Source organism: Protopterus annectens, chromosome 1.part2 (genome assembly GCF_019279795.1).
Source record: "Protopterus annectens isolate FY-2018-M chromosome 1.part2, PAN1.0, whole genome shotgun sequence".
Taxonomy (NCBI): Eukaryota; Metazoa; Chordata; order Ceratodontiformes; family Protopteridae; genus Protopterus; species Protopterus annectens.
The window spans coordinates 826,109,433-826,131,005 of record NC_056727.1 but is presented as its reverse complement, the minus strand read 5'-3'; positions in this window follow the sequence as shown (position 1 = coordinate 826,131,005).

Genomic DNA, 21,573 nt, shown 5'->3' with positions numbered 1-21,573 from the left:
AAACTACTCTAAAAAATTTTGTTTGATGTGTCAGATTTGTAACAAATATCATGCACAGGGGGCAATAAAGCCCAAGCAAGGGAGTTTCCCTACACCACCATATCCGTTTCACACTATCTGTATGGATTTCATAGAATTGAACAAATGTGAAAATAAGAAGTATTGCCTTGTCATTATAGATATGTTTTCCAGATGGGTGGAAGCCTTTCCAACCAAAAATCCAGATGCAGCTATGGTGGCAAAAGTACTTGTCAAGGAAATCATTCCTAGGTTTGGTATTCCGGAAAGGATCTACAGTGACAATGGTACACACTTTGTAAATCAAACCATACAGCAGTTGAGTAAGCATTTTGGTATTTCTTTAAAAAATCATTGTGCATACCATCCACAATCTGCAGAGCTAGTTGAAAGGCATAATGGTATACTAAAAAAACAACTGAGAAAATTAATAGCTGAGACAGGGAAAAACTGGTTATACTGTTTGCCCCTGGCACTGTTGAGCATGAGAACTGCCCCTACAGCAAAAGGATTGACTCCTTTTGAAAAATTATTTGGAAGGGCTTATTATACACCCCAGTGGAAACTTCTCATGTCATCAGACCAGGAAGCTGATTTCACACTAGCTGAATATATGAAAAAGTTGTTGAGTTCTAAACATCTGTTGCAGTCAAATTCTGTTTCAGATAGATAACAAACCGAGACATCAGAAGTGGCAGTGACGCCCGGAGATTGGGTGTGGATCAAAAACATCAAGAGGAAGAATTGGTCATCACCAAGGTGGGAAGGTCCCTACCAGGTGCTTCTTTCAACACTCACTGCAGTCAAGATAGCAGAACGAGCTTCATGGATACACCTGATGCACTGCAAGCTGGTTAAGAACTTTGAGTTGGACAAAAATCTTACCTCTCCATCAGGGCCCTCAGCACAAAGTCTGGCTACAAAGGGGGGTCAGATCAATAGGACTGATCCATCTCAACCCATCAGTGCTGAAGGTCCTATTAGGGCAGAGAGTAAGAGCACGTGTCCAAGATGATGGAATTCAGTAAGATCCAAATACACCTACTTGGAAGAGTCAGAGAAAACAGAAATGCAGAACAACCGTTTCCTCAAAAGTATTGCATAATCCTCCTGTTGACTGTACTAGTGGCAATAATCTTTTTGTTGTGGCCATTCCTTTTCCCAGCCACACAAATTGAACTAAACAAGCGTGCAGAGTGGCACCCAAACTTTAACACTTACCAGGCAATCAAATATGTGTATGCTGAGACCTTCAATGTTTCGAATTGCTGGATTTGCACAGCTTTGCCAACAGCATATGGGGGGGGGTACTGTTAACTTCAGTTCCCCTAGGAGCCAACAAGACAACAAGACCTGGGAAAACTTAATTTATGATACATCAGATGTCACATCACAAGATAAAGTAGCATTGCACTTGTCTGTTTGACAGAAGGGAACTGTGTGTTTTTACAAGAATGATACAGTTCAGGTGGGTTGGAGCAATTGCAATGTGACTGTTCTCTATAGATGCTACACTAATCCTGATAACACCAGATCCTATTGCAACACAAGCTATGATACATTTTTTGAACTGATGCATAGGACAACTGAAGAAGTAAAACATAATGCTGTTCTCTATAAGCAACTGTCTATAATCGACAAAAAAATGTTTCATGCAGAGCCAGGGCATAGTAAAGTTACTACCAAAGTAGAAGATTGTTACTTTGTATGTGGTAGGAAAGCATATAAATGGTTACCTGAGAATTGGTCCGGCAGTTGTTTCTTGGGGTATCTGGTTCCAGCCATATGACACAAAGCAGTTTTACCTCAAGGGAAAATTCAGAATGTTCAAGAAATCAAGAAGCCTGTCAATCCAGTGGGGCAAATCAGTGCGCGCTGGAAAAACCATCATGCTGTGGGCTTAGGGAAAAATGGACTGTCACATATGGACTTGAGTGATATTGTTATCTCGTGGGCAGGTGTACTGCCAGCATATGGAGCAACGAAATCAATCTGGGAACTGAGAAAATTGTCTAAGCATCTCAAAATAATGAGCAATGCAACCTTTTCTGCCCTAGAATTGGTGACTGATGAACTGACTGCCATGAGAACAGTGGTGCTTCAAAATCACATGGCTCTTGACTTCACCCTAGCGGCGAGAGGAGGTAAGTGTGCTTTAATCCAGGAGGAGTGCTGTTCGTATATTCCTGACCACAAACACGAGATAGACAACCATCTTGAGGTAATTCAGCAGGTGTCAGCCATGACCAAACCAGGACCAAATCCAGTGATGGACTTTTTCCAGAAATTGTTTGGGGGGTGTGGCAGTATCCTGATGAACATTCTGATTGCCATCTGTGCAGGAATAATCCTACTGGTGGTATGTGTGTGCTGCTGCATCCCCTGCATAAAAAGACTGATTAAAGACTTTATAGACATTTCAGTTTCAGAAACCGTATACCAAGGTGCTGAACTTGAAGAATTGCTAAAAAACTGAAAATGCTTTCATAAGTTTAAACTGAATGACTCTCTTAACTGCAAATCCTGAGTAGGAAGAGGTTAGGGGAAGAAAAAAACTGTTTATGCTGGATTAATACATTTATTCTGTTCACACTGCATGAATCTGCACAGCTATTAGAAACTTAACAAGAAGCATTTCATTTCTGCTAATGTCATGAAAATAACAAGAGACATTTCATTTCTGCTAATGTCATGAAACTTAACAAAGAGATATTCATTTCTGCTTATGCTATGAGAAAGTATGCAGCTGCTAGAAGCTTTGATAAAGAAAACAATAGATGCTTGAAAGTATAAACCATAGTCAGCATTACTTGTACCAAAGCTAGAAATGTACCTTGAATCTAGACAAAATGTAACACATGTATTAGAACAGTACAATTGAAGAATCGAAAAGTTAAAATGGGCTAAAATAAACCCAAGGCCAGGTTGTTTTTCTCAAAATGTTTTGCAAACTAGCAAATAATCTAACCTAGTCAGCAATAAGGCTAGTAACATTTTCTGTAGAACATATAGAAAGATGTGTCTATCTATGTCAGCAATAGAATAGTAACATTTTCTGTGTGACAGGAAGAGAACTGTATAAGAATAACATACTAATCACCAGTAATTCAGACAAACCTTGTGCCTACATGCTTTGTCTCCTTGCTGCAAGTAATAAAGGGTGCCTTGCTTGAACCTAACGTGAATTGGTCTTTGAAGTTTTTTCCTTTGACAAAACCTTATCAATATAAAAAAAATCCAGAAAACTTAAAACTAGACCTACAAAAACATATATCCTACAAAGAAATTGTTGACAAGATAAAAGAAAGTAAATCTAACAAAGCTCCAGGGATAGATGGTATAATTATGGAAATTTACAAACTCTTCCCTTCAACAGTAATCTCCCTTTTTCATAAAACTTTGCTAGAAGTCTAGTCAGAAGCAAAAATACCACTCTCATGGAAATATTCTCTCATAACACCAATTCTAAAAGATAATAAACCATCAGACCTTTGCACCTCATACAGACCTAGATCATTACTGAATAATGATTACAAAATATTCATGTCAGTCCTAGCTAACAGAATGAAAATCCCACTTTCAAAGACAATTAATAATGATCAAACTGGATTTTTATATAACAGGCACACACATGATAATATTAAAAGGATACTTCCTCTTATAGATTATATGAATAAAGAAGATAGAGAAACACTTGTAATCAGATTAGACATAGAAAAAGCCTTCAATTCCCTCAACTGGGAATATCTATTTAAAACTTTAGCATTATTTGAATTTCCTCCTTCCTTCATCTTATTACTAAAAAACATATATATTAATAACTTAGCCTACATTAAATTAGGTCCTTTCACCTCAGAATCTATCCATATAACAAACGGTACTAAACAAGGATGCCCCTATCTCCTATTTTATTTGCTTTGGCTATAGAAATGCTTGCAGAAATAATACACAATAATCCAAGAATAAAAGGAATAGAAGTCTATGACTAGTACATATCTAAAATAATACTTGTTGCTGGTGATATTTTATTAACCCTATCAAACTCCAGAGAGTCATTAGGAGAGCTAGAAGAAGTAATGGAGAAATTTTATAAGATTTCAGGTCTACACTTTAATAGATCAAAATCAAAATTTCTATTTTTAAAATAAGAAAAAAGAACTACAATTTACAGATAAATCCATCATAGGAAAACAAGAACTTACGCTAAATTATTTAGGAATAGTGTTATGCAAAAATATAAACAAAACAATATTAATAAATTATAAAACTTTATTGAAACAATAAATATATATATAGAAAAGTGGAACAAAATTATATTAACTTTTGAAGACAGATTGCAATTAATAAAAATGGTCTTATTGCCAGAAATACTATATGTAGCATTAACAATACAGTTAATTCCTGAAAGATGCATTCTTAAAGATATAAACTCATGTTTTTAAAATTTTTATGGTATCCCAAAAAGAATACAGTAGCTCTAACTCATCACATTAGACCCTGGGAACAAGGAGGATTGAACTTCCCAGAAATAGAAACATATATAAAAGCATCTGTGTTTAAAACTACAATAGACTGGAAAAACCCAAATTATTTTGCCAACTGGAAAGAATTAGCAATGGCTATATTAACAAATGAATTTAATCTGTTAAAAAAATTTTAATAGTAGACAAATCAAACAAACCCTGGTACATACTATGCATAAGTATACAATATAATATAACAAAACCTTCTAAAACAACACTGATTAATCATCACATCAATTCCTTTAGGAAACTTATCAATGCAAACATAGATCTAAAACTTTGGTTTGACCTTTTAACCCCATTTTCCATCACTAAGAACTTTTCTCACAAAATATATAGGGAAACAATAACCTCCTGGAAACAAAATGGATTCTTATGTTGGTTTCAATGTGTAAATAAATTTTTTTTTTTAGATATACATATGATAAAAACTGCTTACAATATTCCAATACAGGACTGGTTAACCTTACAAAGCATTCTAATGTACACTCAAGATTTATGCAGATTAATTAATAATTCCTCATTTAAAGATATTCCAAATCTAATAAGTTTTCTGTATGAATTTATATATAATAGTTGTGAAAAGAAAAATTCCATTTCAAATCCATATAAACAGTTAATAATATATAAAACAATTCCCATACCACCATATTGGCAGTTCTTAACAAAAGGTCAGTCATTGCAGTTAACAGAAAACTGTAGTGCGATCCTGGAGATAGTATATATATGTATATATATATATATATATATATATATATATATATATATATATATATATATAGTAAGGGGTGTGGGGGGCATAGGCCTCCACCTATTTTAAGTGTTGCAAACCATAGACATGGATTCTTACAAGTAAAATTGTACTGCCCCATGTACACAGACAACCCTCTCCTCCTCCCAACAAATTTCAACACATGTGAGAGATGCAACCATATAGCCAAACTGGAGGCTAAGCTCTCTCAACTCAGTACTGACGTAACCAGTCAGGAGGAGAAAGAAACCACACTCACTACAATTCCAGTCTCACATAGACCTACCACGACAGCAAACCAAACACATAAATACACAAAAACATACTTGGAGGCTCTAAATAAAAATCTGCCTAAGCAGCAGAGACCTCCAAAGCAGACACCCAAGCAACCGCTACCCCAAAACAAAACACGTGCAACACATAGCTCACAAAGCCAGTGTGCCAAACAGTCACAGCCCTTAAGGCTAAACAACACACCTGATACACTTGTAATAGGTGACTTTATCGTCAGGCACACTGACGTCCGCTCACCAGGCTGAACAAGGAGAAGGTCACGGTGAGCTGCCTGTCAGGCTAGGATCTGCCACATAACACAAACACTCAGGTCACTCCAAGGCAAGTACAAATATGACTCAGTCATTGTCCATGCTGGTGTGAATGACCTGAGATGTACCTCCCTGGACTACATGAAAAGAGACATAGAGGAGCTCTCTGAGCATGTAGCCCAGGCCGGTATGACCCTGAACTTGAGCAGCATCTTACCCTCACCAAGAATGATACCACAATATGAAGACAAGATGATCAATTTCAACAATTGGCTTAAGTATTGGTGTCATTCAAAGGGGATTCAATGCCTGTCAGCCTGGGATGACATGCTCAACAAGCCACGATGCTTTACTAGGGACGGCTTGCACCTGTCACCCCTGGGCTTTTGGATATTGGCAAAGGCTCTTGCTACCCCCATAGTGCCTTTTTTAGGCAAGGCTCAAAAGACAAACCCACCTCCATAGGTATCACAAGGGATAAGAAACTAAGAGTAATGCTACTCAACGCCAGAAGTCTAAACCTCAAGATGCATGCACTCAAAACTCTCCTTAGCATGGAGAACATCGATATCTGTGCAGTAACAGAAACCTGGTTCAAGGCTCTCGAGAGCACCCCAGCACTACCAGGTTATACCTCATACCATGCTTTTTGGCCCCAAAACTTGGACAAAACCACAAAAGGAGGGGGAGTATCAATATTCGTCAAAGATACTCACACCTCTAGGTTGGTGGCACAGCACGAAGCATCAGAGACTATCCATGTGCAACTAACAGTGGGTAAAACTGCCTTCCAGTTTATAGCCTGCTACAGACCACCCTCCCAAACCCAGGAACCCCACTCGGCCTTCCTGAGAATACTGGAAAATATGAAGGTCTCTCCAAATACCATTATATTGGGCGACTTCACCTACCCAAACATAGACTGGGAGCATTACTTTAGCTCCAACACCCTAGCCCAAAGGTTCCTAGAATTTATAAACTCAAATGCTATGGAACAACTTGTTACCACTCCCACAAGAGAGGAAAACATACTGGACCTGATCATCACCAACAAGGGGACTGTATGCTCCAGACCAGAAGTGTATTCCTCACTGGTAAGATCAGACCATAAACTAATCTCACTGGATATTCACATCCTGACCCCACCCCCTGCCCAGAAAACCACACTGAAAAACTTCTCTAAAGCAAATTTCACACTCCTCAAAACTGAGGTGGAATCCTTCAAAGGCCCCGGGCCTGTGGAAAATACTGCCCAGACCGCAGAATCCTTTATAAACGCATTCTATGAACACCTTCAGGAATGCATGGATCATGCAATCCCAAATAAAACCAAGACCCAATCCTCCAAAGGCAGACGTCCTGTCTGGTGAACTCCAGCCATAAACAAACTATACAATAGAAGGAGGAAGCTACTACATGATAGAACAAAATCCCAAAAAGGGAAGGCATCTCTGATCAGTATTAGCAAAAAACTACTGGCACTCATAAAATCGTCTAAGGCCAGCTTCGAGAGAAAAATTGCACAGGACACTAAGGATAATCACAAGGCTTTCTTTAGTTATGTTAGGAACCTGGGGGGAAATTCCCAGATATGCTCAGAATTAGTCCAAAATGACAAAAAATACACTGAACCCACAGACATGGCCAACATCCTAGCTGACAGGTTCAGCGCAAATTTCTCCCCCCCTCCACACCAAAAGGGCAAATATCTATCCCAGCAGAGTGCTGCTCCCCTGACATCTCAGATGCTCAGGTAAGAGCCGCCCTCTCCAAAGCAAAAAAACACAGCATCAATGGGACCAGACAGTGTCCCGGGCTGCATCCTACATGAACTCCAAGAAGAGCTAAACCCAAACATAAAACTACTGTTCAATCTCAGTCTTACTACAGGATATGTACCCAAAGAGGGGTGTACAGCAACAGTGGTCCCTCTCCACAAAGGTGGTGCCACAACGGATCCTGGAAACTATCGCCCCATAAGCCTGACTAGCTTGTCTGCAAAGCTATGGAAAGGATCATCATGGACCTCATAAATAAAGATATTGGGGACCTACAGACACTGGATCCTACCCAGTTCAGCTTTGTTAAGGGCAGATCCTGCCTCTTAAACCTGGTCAATTTCTTTGAAACAGTCACCAAGGCCATTGACGAGGGGAAGGTGGTCCACAAAGCCTACCTGGACCTCGCAAAAGCCTTCGATACAATACCCCACTCTGGCATTATAGATAAGCTCACCAGCTTAAATATAAACCCCTATGTCACTAGATGGGTTGCAAAGTGGCTCAAGGACAGAACCCACATGGTTAGAATTGCTGGAGCCATGTCAGACTCCAAACCAGTTACAAGTGGCATCCCACAAGGCTCAGTCCTGGGACCTCTCTTGTTTGGTATATATTTCTCGGAGGTACAGGCTAACATGGAAGGACTGTGGCTGACCAAGTTCGCAGATGACTGCAAACTGGGTGCCATAATTGACTCTCCAGCCGACACAAGCATCCTCCAAAAGGGCCTCATAGAAACAGACAACTGGTGCCAGAGCCATGGCCTCAAGCTAAATGCCAAAAGTGTATAGTCATCCCCTTTGGCAAAACAAAGTGCCACAAATTACCACATAGGTGGTAATCCACTAAGTACAGAAGAAGTAATTAGGGACCTGGGGACCCAAGTTGATAACAATCTCTCATTTGACAACCACGTGGCCAAAGTGGTTAGAAAAACATTTTATATAGCCCACCTAATCATGAAGGGATTCACATCTAGATCAGGGAGGTCATCGTGCCTCTTTACTCATCCCTCATCAGGCCCATAATTGAGTACAATGCCCCTTTTGGGATGTACCTTACCAGACACCTGCAGCAACTGGAAAGACCCCAAAAGTACCTCACCAAGAGGATCAAAGGGCTCAAACAGATGCCATATGCTGCCCGGTTAAAGAAACTCCAGCTCTACTCAGTGGCATACCACCTGCTCAGAGGCGATCTGTGCCTGACGTATAAAGCCATGTCCAACCGGAATTAATGGACATGCAGCACCTCAGAAAATCCAAATCCCATCGAGCTACTGGCTCGAGACTTGAACCTCAGCACTGAAATAAATAGGACATGCTGGATGGACAGATTCATAACCCAGAGGCTCCCTTCACTCTGGAATAAAATCCCAGTCTAGGTTAGGCAGAGTCCCTCATTGACTCTCTTCAAGAGGAATCTTGATGAGTGGATGGGAGATCGTAAGTTTACCCTGGGTATCACTTCTGTGTCACTGTTAGACAGAGGCACAGTATACTAACCTCAAAAAAGGGCATAGCAAAATTAATTTAAAATGGGTAGCGAAAGCCAAACACACTCTGGCTAGGCTTATAAATGCCCTAGGGCAGATAGCCTAGTATGAACCTATGAACTTAAATAAATAACTCTTTCCAGAAAATAATATATACCCACACTATGTGGTTGGCTATGCCTCTCCAACTATATATACTAACTTCAGGATCGCACTACAGTGCGGAACAGGGCATATAACTGTTTAGACGAAATGAGTTTCAGTCAAGAGAGTTTTCAGTGAAGTAATCTTTCAGTGAATTGTGCTCAGGCAATTCATTTTCATTGAAATGAAGCTTCGACAAAATGAGTTTCAGTGAAACGTGTTTTCTATCAAACAAAGTAGACCCATGTATACATATATGGATGTAGTAGTAATAGTCAATCCATGGAAATGTGGACGTACTTTACACTCATACACTTACATCGACAAAAACACATTGACATGCTACAATGCATGCTCCAAATCTAATCCTCATATCATGGAAAGAACAGAAAAGTGATTTTTTTGTAGTCAGGCAAGCTCCCCTGAACCCCCATACACCTGCTAATTATATATACTCACTCTGGGATTGCACAAACCCCAGGGAAAGTGTGTATCCCCCTACCACACAGTCTGTTGATCTTGTATAGGTAACCATATGAAATGTCGAGATCCGCTAGAGAGATTCCTGAAATGCGGAGACTGAATGGATAACAAATCAGACTGATATATACCAAATCCGAGATGCCATTTCTCAGAATATTCTCTTTTCTCTGAGGTATGGCAATCTCAGAGTTAATATATGTGAATTTGGGGGGTGCGGGGGGGTGCAGGACTGTATTCCCCCCCAACCCCCCACCCAGAACAGGAGAAGAGCAGTTTTTGAGATTTGCTCTTCCCCTGTCTTTTCAGTATTTTTTTTAAAGTTTTTTCAGCTCAGTATTTCAAGTGTTAACATTTTAATGGAGATCTTCTCGCACAGCTGTCGACCGATTGCATTTATAGACCAATATGGGCTGACAATACACAGGTTGGCCATCCAGATTTTTGATTTATGCCAGGACATCCATACGTAGATATAGCACTGCAATTGCTGCCTGGGAGAGGTACATGTGTGCTTCCACTTACACAAAGTCTTCCAACCAAGTGATATACCTGTAGCATGGAGCTCACTGAACTCTTAATGCTACTATTGCAAAGAAACTAAGCAGCCTTCTTCCTCCTGCAATGGGAAAGCCAAAGTCAGCCTCTCACTGCCATCTTGTCCCTATCCAGTCCCTCCTATGCCTGTGCTACTAGTCGAACCCACGTCATCTGGGGAGCAGTAGGGGCTTTATCCCTCTAAATCATGGGGCTCAGGCATACGGTAGGTATACTTTTCTATACTCTGCAGTGATTTGTGCACATATTTAGAATGGCTTCCTTTAGAACTGACTGAATTAGTATTTATTCTAGTATGTAAACTGTATTGGCAGGAAAAACTGCAACACATATTTGGCAATTAGAAGAGCTTTGTGAACATTAAGAATGCTTAATATGAGAAACCAGGGAAAATAATTTGCAGTTTATAAAGAAGTGGTATTCGTAATCCTTAACTGTCAGTGTTTTTTTAATGAATCTGATACTCCAGAAATGTGCAGACTGAAGAAAATTAGTGTGCATTAATTGTACGTACACTGTTTTCAACAGTGTCCATTGTATAGTCATTAAATGCAGTTCTGAAGTTAATTAAATCATACTGTGGTAAACTTTTATAAAATAGTGAGTTGCAAAGAAAAAAAATAATCAGAGACAGAAATGATTTAATAATGTAGAAATTTGATCTTACTTGTCAGCCATGTGCCCACATTTAACAGTGTTTAACATAATGATGCTTTCAGAAAATGTAATGACAATGAAAAGTGTTCCTGTATACACCTGTGACTCTGATATGGAGAAGTTAATTGAGCAGGAAGACCAACACAGACTTCTGTTAGCTCAGGAAAACAACTTTATAGACAAGTTACAGAGAGACAAATTCTAATAATTGGAATGAGAAGCACAAAACTGCCAGTCTGTACAAATGCGAATAAATGGCTTGTGAAATTCAGACTGAGCAATCCAGTCATAACTAAAAAGAGAGCACAAATGCAACATACGCCCAAACAGGAAGATGATGTTCCTGAGGTATGGAATGATATTGTATCCAAGTGGATCAATGATATATCAAAGAGAGTGGATAATTTCTTTTTTGCTACAATATGTTCAGACTGATAACAAATGTCTTTGTTTCTTAAGGTTTTTCTTTTGTGTCCCGCCCGTTATGCTGATACTAATCAGGCTTATTGATGAGTCATATTTACATATAATTTGTTTGGTGCTGTGGAATATCTTGTGACTTTCCCTTATTTAGAGCTAAGTCTATAGATGCATCCCATAATCATCCATTGGTGCCTACGTTTGCTAATGCTGTAGAATATTTCCCTAGAGAAGATATGTCAATGTAATGCTGATATTCATGGAATATGAATGTGTCTTAAAAGGACACCATGAAATGGCTCATGTCAAAGGACAACTGCTAGGCAGTAAATGGCTGACAGGTCAAGGATGGAGTATAATTTTGTTGTAGAGTTCTTTTATTCGTGGATTAAAGACTGAGCATATAGTCATATGCAGTCAATTCCTACTAAGTGTTAAATAAAATAAAATTACTATTTGTTGTGTGAGTAATTGGTTATCAGCTTAAATGATTTACAAGATTGCAAGGACTGAGCATTTTGCACCCAGTAACTGACTTTCCTGCATGGCCTTCCCATGATGCATAAAGCCCCTAACACATCAAACATTGTGATCAATTATTTGTGTCTTAGAATCTTTGAGTTAAGCTTTGTCTCAATACATTAACTTTCGTATTGAAGGGTTTTTTACTAATAAAATGACTTTTCTCTGAGCTTTAATATCAGGTATAGAAAAGGCTGGTTTTGAGCATGATTTGCTTTGTTAAAGTGGATATATTTAAGTTATACATTAATATTTCTCCTATAGAGGGTTTTAACTATAATAGATTATAATTTTAGTCACTATTTAATGTACAAATGATGACATGATAGTGGACATGATGGAGCTTTACTGAAATGCATTTTATTTCATTGCTTAAACCTAATTATGTACAGTTATGTGTTAATAAGTATGCAAATGCCTAGATTTATAATGAAACTAATATTTCCTACCATGTCTGAAATATTTATAAATATTACATAGACAAAGTGCTTGGTATGTGGGTAGACAGAGAATCACATCTGATTTGTATCCAAGCATATTTGGAGAATGGTAGTTCAGAAACAGATGCATTATGAAAAAAATGACTTTCATTTTTAGAACCAAGTATATAGAACATAAATGGCTAGAGCTATGTCACTGTAAGAAACAAGTGGATTGCAGAACAATTTTATGAGAGAATAGTTGTCCATCTAGTGTGCCATGAAGGTTATGCTACAGAGACATTACATAAGATAAATAAGGAACATTTGTGCCCTAACAGTTTCTTCGCAGATGCTATTGGATGCCAGATCAACCAGCTCTAAACATTTTACTCTGAAATGCTTTAAAGATGTGTATAACAGTATACAGTTCTGACAGTGAATAAAAAGTAATCTTTAAACATGAATTTTCTGCATGAATTGAATTCTAATGTACCTAGTTCATTTTATTAACCTCAGACAGCTGCAGATCCTGCTTTGGACAAGGTACTGACAGAAACAAATAATTAAGACTTCAGGACAATTTATCAGAAAAGTAATTTTTTTAATAAAATGACAATCTATGAAGAAGGTGAAACTTATTACATACAAAAGTCAGACGAGCACAAAGACAGTACAAAACCACATCAAGTAACTGAAGCACATAAGTATCTAATATATAGCAATAAACAATATAAACAGACAAATTTTGCAAAAGCATTGAAAAGTAAAATACTTAAAGATGTCCCTGCAGACATAAATCTTGCCTATGTTTGATGTAAATGCAGTTTGGCCTTCATTAGGAGCATTACAGAGTAAAAGGATTACTAGGTTTTGCAAATATATCACTATCATTTTGCAGATGTTAAGTTAAATGCACTCTTAGTACATGTCTCAGAAGAAAGTGCACAGTACGTATAACACTATGACAAGTTCAAAAGACAAATATCTGATGTTAAAGTGCTACTAGGATATTATTTTGAGCGCAAGAAAAATACATTGCATGAGGCACACCAATATAAAAAGACTAAACAGGATTCCAACGTGAGACTAGATATGTTCTAGTTTGTATAAAAATGTATTTACATACTTACTATAAAGCTGGATCCTTCTCCATCTGATATGAGTGGTAGGGCCCTTGAGCCTCTTGTCAGTTCAGAATCAGCAAAACTAGTGCTCCAGGGCCAAGCTCCTTTAAATATTTCCTTACCCATAATACACCTGTAGGCAAAGCTGCCTTAGATTAATTTTGCTGCCTAATAGAGAAGATAGAGAGTCACAGAACCTTTAGACAGAGATGAAAGATCCTTCAGATCTGTCAGAGTTAAGAATTGGAATAGGGGATGGAAGAAGGTCCTATTCATCCCATCTGACTGATCAAACTGATTGGTCAGAATCTCCAGCTGCTGAATACCTGGGTAGAATCATGGCAGGAGACTCTTGAGGACAGTGGCTTCAAAGGAAGCCCTAGACCTTAAAGTTGCCACCAGTTTATAATGTTTTGCAAATGTATGCAACATAGAACAAGTTGCAGCGGCACATATTTCATCAAATGAAGAATTCCTGAAGAAAGGACAGAGCCTTTTAGAATGAGCCTTATGTGTGCAATTAAGGAATGGTTGATGTCAAATTAAATGTAAAAAAATGAACAAGCACAATAATCTGTCTAGTTTGAAGCTCAGCACCACAAGTGTTTTTTTTAATAAGCATCTTTAATAAATTATCACATATGACATAGACAATGCCACATTTATATAAATGAAAAAGAAACAGAATAACCCCACTTTAGCTGCAAACATTATACACCACAGACACCAATGAAATAACTGTAGTTGCGAGCATTATGCATCACATATTATCCATTCATTCATTATCAGTTAAGCATTATATGGCTCATTCAAATCCTGCCTCTTAAACCTTGTTTCTTCTCTGCATATATTTTCCCACAATTCCCATTTTTCCTATGTAGTTTGCTCCTTCCCTTTTTTAAACATCCAAATTCCAGTTATTTTATCTCTTTACTATATTTACTACTTCTAGTACAGTTGGTGCAGATTTTGATTTCCATTTTCTAGTAACTGATTTTTTGGCAGCCACCATAATTAGACTCAGCAACGCTTTACTATGTCTAGGCAATTCCGAGTCTGTAGCAAAACTAAAAAAAAAATCACATCCCCAGTCAATCCAATCTACTCACCCAGCACCTCACACAGAGCAGTCCACATGTAATCCCTAAAGTCTGCCAGCTCATTACACTCTCAAAAAAATATGTTGGGATATAAAAATATCTATGTAAACACTTCCAGGCAAAGATCCTAAATCTTCTAGACTTTGTTGCATATTTGGGAGATGTACATATAACCCCCATTGTCTCTTTGTGAATTGCTTATCCAATCTCTCTTCCCAATCTTTTCTAAGCTCCTCTGATTTATTCTTATAATAAGTTATAATTATCATGCAATATTTTATATGCTTTACTAATTATTCCTTTTTTAATGGCAGCTTTTGTTCTAGATTCTATTAAAAACTCTACTAGTGCTGGTCTTTCATTTAGGACCCCCCTATTTCTTTCTATTTGCCTATACTCTGATATCAGTCCTTGATAGGGAAGGCAATCTCTAAACTGCAATCCAAATAAATTCTTGGCCTGTTCCCGTTCTATTACCTTTCTCTTTCTAGCTATTTGTTCCCAATGCTTTGGTTCCTTTGCCAGGTTTCTCCAACAAATTCCATCCCCCTATAGCCTATTATCTGTATCCCTAAACACAGTCACCCTTATTGGCTGAATCTCTTTTCTCCGTTTTCGTGCTGTTTTAGTTCTTAGAATACTCCATGGTATTTTATGAATATAATACTCTGTATGATTTTTGTTGTTCTCCTTATGAATCTGCATCCAAAATTCTAATCTCTCTTTACTTCTTGAGCTTCTTTCCTGTATCATCATCATTCCTTTCCACTTTGAATTATAGTTTTCTGCTTGTGCTATGTATAAGAGCCTTAACTGTGTTGTTCTAAAATACCCCCTCAAATTGGGTAATCCTAGTCCGCCTTGTTCAAGAATTAGCTTATCCCACTTGACCCCTGCTGTCTTCCCTTCTGAGATAAAATCCTTCAACTCTTTTTTAATTGGTATCCACAGCTTCTCCTCTGGTTGATAAAAAATATGCCTGACCTATGTTTAAGACTAAATGGACTAAAAACATTTTAATTGCTTGTATCTTAGTATCCATATCCATATAACAATGTTTGCAGTTTCTCAGTTTTTCTATTATCTTCTGTTTAGTCTCTTCCCACATATCCTTAGCTGCCACAACAGAATCATTTCTAATCCATGCTCCTAAATAATTCATTTTATCATGTCTCCATAAATATGGATATTGTTGGACAAATTCGTATGTGGCTACATAATTTATTGCTATTGCCTTTGTTTTAGCTTCATTAATTTTGTATCCCAGAGAAGATTTGAAACTGACCACCATGAGTGTTGAGGAAAAAATAAAAAACAAAGAAACTAGTGGTGTTAAAACTTAGTTGATGAGCTCAGTCACAATAATTTCCAAAAATCATGAAACCCAGGTAGTGTTCATAAAAACTAAATAATTAACAACTCAGAAAAAAACGTCATTGCTTTGCAAAAAAAAAAAAAAAAACAAAAAAAACACTGTCAATACAATTTTCATATTTACAGTCTCAAAACATGTTTATACAATGAAAACTAGTAGAAAATCCATGCAAAAAATACAGAAAACAATGGATGAAATAAACTAGTAATGCATGAAAGTGTGCAGGTGTGTACATGAGTGCGCATGAACAACCATCAGTATGGTAAATGGGGGAATTATACCAATACTACATGGTAATAGGGGCATGAAAAAATATGTGTTTTGAATTTATGTATACATTACTAGTTTACTTCATTCACTGTTTTCTGTATTTTGGGACTGTAAATCTGAAAGAGTACAGTTGTGTAAAATCTTAGCATAATGGTAGATACCCTTGCCTTCAGTGCTGCAGTATTCTTAACTATGTGGGATTCCCTTCCATGGAAGCCCGACATCTGGCCAGTCTAAAGGCATGCTGAACATCACCATATGCACACTGTGTAATGTACGGCATAAAGGTGATGTTCAGGCTTACCAAAAACAGAACTGATTACCCCGGGAGGAACACCAGTCCAAGGAACCTAAGAGGTAACATGTACATCCAAGAAGGTAAAGAACTAGGAGGAAGTCCAGGTAGCTGCTTCAAGAATATAATTGGTATCTAAGCCTTTGAAAAAAGCACTAGAAGAAGTCACAGCTCTAGTAAAATGAGCCTTAATTAAAAAGGAAGGCGCTTGCCATAAAAGGTGTAACAAAAGGAAATAGCCTTAGAAATCCAAGAAGAAATAATCTGCTTAGATACAGCAAGCCCCTAAGATCTAGGATGAAAAGAAGCAAATAACTGATCAGATTTTCTGATAGCCTTGGTCATATCCAAATAAACTCTAAGTTGCCCATGCATGTCCAAAGTATGCAGCACCCTCTCACTGTCAGTTTGTGGAGAGGGGGAAAAAGTAGACAGATTAATAGACTGAATTAAGTGATAGTTCATTAACCACCTTCAGCACAAAAGAAGGGTTAGTGCATAAGGACACTTTGTCCTCATGAAAAAATCAAAAAAGGAGGACAAGCCATGAGCACCAGCAACTCTGACACCTGTCTGGCAGAAGTAAGTGCTAAGTCTTCCAGGAACAATGTTGCAAGGAAGCTGAAGTATCAGGCTTAAAGGGAGCCTGAGTCAACTTCTCCAAAACAAAATTAAGATCCCAGGGAGGAGAAACAGGCTTCCTAGATGGTCTAATAGTGAGGACACCTTTAAGAAACTGTTTTCACCTCAAATCTAGCAGCTAAAGGAGAAAAAAATGGCAGACAAGCATAGATAGCTGATAGTTGGGCCTTAATAGAAGAGCAGGCCAAACCAGCATTGAGCAACTCACACAAATAAGAGAGAACCAAAGAAGCATCCACAGTAAGGGGGTTGAGGTTATGAGAGAGACATCAAAAACAAACCCTCTTCCATTTGGATAAGTAGAATTTCCTAGTCATATGTTTCCTGGCCTCCTGCATAACTTGCAGCACATCCTCAGAAAAAGGTGTCTATGAATAATCAAAATTCTATCACCCACAGTGTCAGTTGAAGCGTGGACAGGTGAGGATGGATAAGAGATTCCTTGTCTTGTGTGATTAGATCCACCCTGTGAAGTAGCTTGTGATGATCACTCCTGGCTAGACACAGAAGAAGAGGCAACCAGTGCTATCATGGTGAAAAGGGAGTCACCAACAAGATTTTAGAGCATCCTGTTGAATTTTGAACAGGACTCTCAGGATGAGAGGAAGGGGAGGGAATGCATAAAGAAATATCCCCTTCCATGAGAATGACAGGGCATCCACCTTCCATACCAGAGGACCTGGGACTCAGGCACAAAACATAGGAAGTGTTCAGAGGGGGAGGCAAAAAGATCCACTTGAGGAGTACCCCAATGGTGGATAATGTCCAGAAACACATCCATGTGAAGTATCTATTCATGGGACTGAGTTAAGGACCTACTCAGAGTATCTGCCACAAAGTTCTGACCGGAAGGGATATAAACTGCCTGAAGAGTCACTTGACCATGAGAGGCCCTGGAGAAAAGAGAGACTGAAAGGCCTGAAGAGCCAGCAGAAGAGCTGTCATCTCTTTGACATTGATGTACTCTTTCTGTTGATGAGGCAACCAGATTCCCTGTACCTTTAAGGAGCCAAAAGTCACTCTCCATCCCATGTCCAAGGTGTCTGCGAACAATTCCTGAGAGGGAAGCTGGGGATGAAAAGGGATCCCAGGAGTCAGAGACAACTGCTGAATCTACCAGAGAAGTTTCTGTCTGAGGCAAGGAAGAAGATGAACTACAAATTCTAGAGGATGCGCATGTTGAAGCTACACTGACTTCAGAAACAGTTGAAACTTTTTCATATGAAGTCTGGCCAGAGGGAGCATTGGAATGGTGGATGCCATAAAACCCAGAACTCTCAGAAACTCCCAGGTGGTAATGGAAGCCAGAGAAAGAAGAGTATGAAAGAAATAAATGACAGTTAAGGCCTTTGGGGGGGGGGGCAGTGATACAAGCATTGGCACTGTCAGAATCCTGCAACCCAGAAAAATGTGATCCTGAGGAGTCAGAGAAGACTTTTTGAAATTTATAGTGAACCCCAAGCAATGAAGAAGGGATATGGCAAAATGAAGATTTTACAAAAGGGTCTGTGGAGAGGATGCCTGAATCAGCAGATCATCCAAGTAAGGAAATATTTGGATTCCTTGAAGTCTGCAAAAGGCAATCACAGGAGCAAGGTATTTGGTAAACACCCTTCAGAGTCCCCGAAAATTGAGTAGCCTTAGCAGAAAGAGTCTGTTTGCCACTCTTCTTACCTTTAGTAGGGGGGCATAATTGCCTACGAACAAAGGCAGACTTTGCAGGGTAGTTTCTCTGAAATTTAGGCACAGGAGAAACAAACTCATGTTTAAGTTCCCATAAGGCCTTACCATTATCCTGAATGGACTTAAACAAACCAGCAGCAGCTTCCCCAAACAAAAGTTTAGAATCCAGAGGAGCATCCATCAATTTAGCTTTAATATCATCAGGTAGAGGTTGAAGCCTAAGCCAAGAATACCTCCTCATAACTGAACCAAAAACAGCAGCCCTAGAATAGGCATCCACCACATCATAACTACATTTAATATAATGATGAATGACTTGAGAAGAAGTCCCTAGCAAGGAAAGAACAGAAGTTTTACCCTCAGAGTCTGGAAAATCAGAAATAAGTTTACAGGCCTGAGAAATAAGAGCCAACACATACCTAGACATATGGGTCTGATATGCAATAGCCCTAAAAGCTAGGGTAGCAGAAGTGTAAACCTTTTAGCCTGTCCATAGTTCAGCTGTCCTTGTCAGAAGGCAATAACTTGGGTAAAGAAAGCAACTGAGATAGCTTATCAGAGACTATGGACACTACTAAAGAACAACCCTCAGGAACCCTATAAAACCTTCTTGGAAGCAGGGGGAGAGAATCAGGTGTCAGAGGTATTAGAGAAGACATCCAGTAAAGCAGCCAAGACAGGAGGAATAGCCACAGATTTAGGAGAGTCCATCTGCAACAACTCATATTATCTTTTATGGATATCAGAGACCTAAGTACAATCCCACTTAAAAAAATCCACCATCCTAGAGAGTGTCCTCAAAGGAAATTTCCTCCAAAGGAACATCAAGATTAATAGATTCCTCCTCATCCTCTGACCCATAGTCCAAAGGACAATGAATATGAGTAGAATAAGTTAGGGATTCATCAGCAGAATCCAACTTATCCTCAGAAGAATCCTGATTTCTAGATCTTTTAAGAGGAGTAGAGGAGCAGAAACTGAAACCCCCTGAGGAGGTTTTAAGGACATTAAGGCAGAAAATAACCCCTGAGTAAAAGCCTGTCACTCAGTTTGTGGATCCCTAGAAGCAGAAGAAACATGTTTAATTTTTTCTTTCTTTTTTTAAGGGAATGTCCTGAGGAGGCTCAGATCCAGGATGACAGTCGAAAACTGTAGCAGGAGCTTCTTTCCCAACTAGAAACTGAGAAACTCCCCTACGCCCCTCAGAAAAAAATCAAATGTGGTTCCCTCTGAACATCCAAGACAGACACGTGCAAAGCTTCTTCAGACATGCTGCCATCCAGATCTTCACCGGTATCCAGCACAGTAGTGGCAGAGAAATCCGACAACACAGCTTGGTGAGCCTCCGGGTTCATAATGACCACAGGAGAAACACCCAGCAGAGGATGGACAGTGGAAGATTCCAGTCATACCTATTTCACTTTCTTCTTCCCTAACGGCTGTCCCTCAGAGCAGGAGATTCCTTCCGTAGTATCTTTAGTGAGTAGCCTAAGACGCTAGTTCTCAAGATACAAGGAAAGGGAAGAAAGTCTACTGTGAAGCGTTTTCAGAACAAATGGCTGCCAAATAGAACAAGGCGTATGGTCATGAGAAGCACCTATGCAAAAAAGACACCTATTGTGGTGGTCTCTATGGGGAATCTGTCTCCCACACTGGCATTTACACTTCCTGGATGACATTAACCTCAAGGAACACAAAAAAACAAAATCCCCAATGGGGCACTTATCTTGCAAAAACAACAAACAGGTGTAGGAAGTCCCTGGAGAGTGAAAATGCACAACTGGCAGAAAACGGATGCAGGTAAACAGACCGATAGTGTAAAAGAAACGTTCAAACTGGTGGCAAAGAGGTTCTGTTTTTGGTAAGCCTGAACATCACCTTTATGCCCTACATCACACAGAGTACATATGGTGATGTTCAGCATACCTTTTAATTTCAGAAATCTTTGGAAGACTGGCAGGATGTCAGTCTTCTGTGGCAGGTAATCAAATATAGTTAAGAATACTGCAGCAGTGAATGTAACGACATCTTCTCATGACATTTTTTTTTTTTTTTTTTGCAAAGCACTGACATTTTTTCTGTGCTGTTAATTACTTAATTAGACAGATGTATTTTTATATTTATAGTGTTCTAGTTAGATTATGTTTATGGTTAGACAGCAATGTTTTTTTTTTCTTGCTTTTAGTTCGTCATAGACCTGATGAAGGCTTTATTGCATTAAGTAACCAAAAGCGATTTCAGTTAAAAGTCATTTTATTTGTATTGTATGCTTTTCTTCATACCTGATTATGGAATGTGGGTTGCAAATAGATAGGTAGTATTTTCCTTAATTAGGATTTATTTTTTTCTAATCAGTAGTTGTGTGTAGGGGTGGGTACTTGGGGGTTCTAAAATGCACTTTTACAGCCCTGTTTATATTGTTTGCCTTGAATAGGCTGGTTTAAAATTAAACAATATGTAGATTTGAAACACCTCCTTTTAAGTATATCAAAGCTGATATGTTTAACATTGTTAGAATATTTCTGATTTTTATTACTGAGGATCGCTTGTCTGTGTCGAATAAAGGCTTGTTGCTTTGCAACACTACTTGGCTTTTATGATTTTTGGAAATTATTGTGACCAAGTTCATCAATGAAGTTTTAAGACCACTAGTTTCTTTGTTTTTTTATTTCAAATAAATGTGAACAGTCAGAGAGACTTCTAGATAAAGTAACTTAGAATCTTTGTAACTGAGTTTGATTGTAGCAAAAGATACAAACATTTGAGAA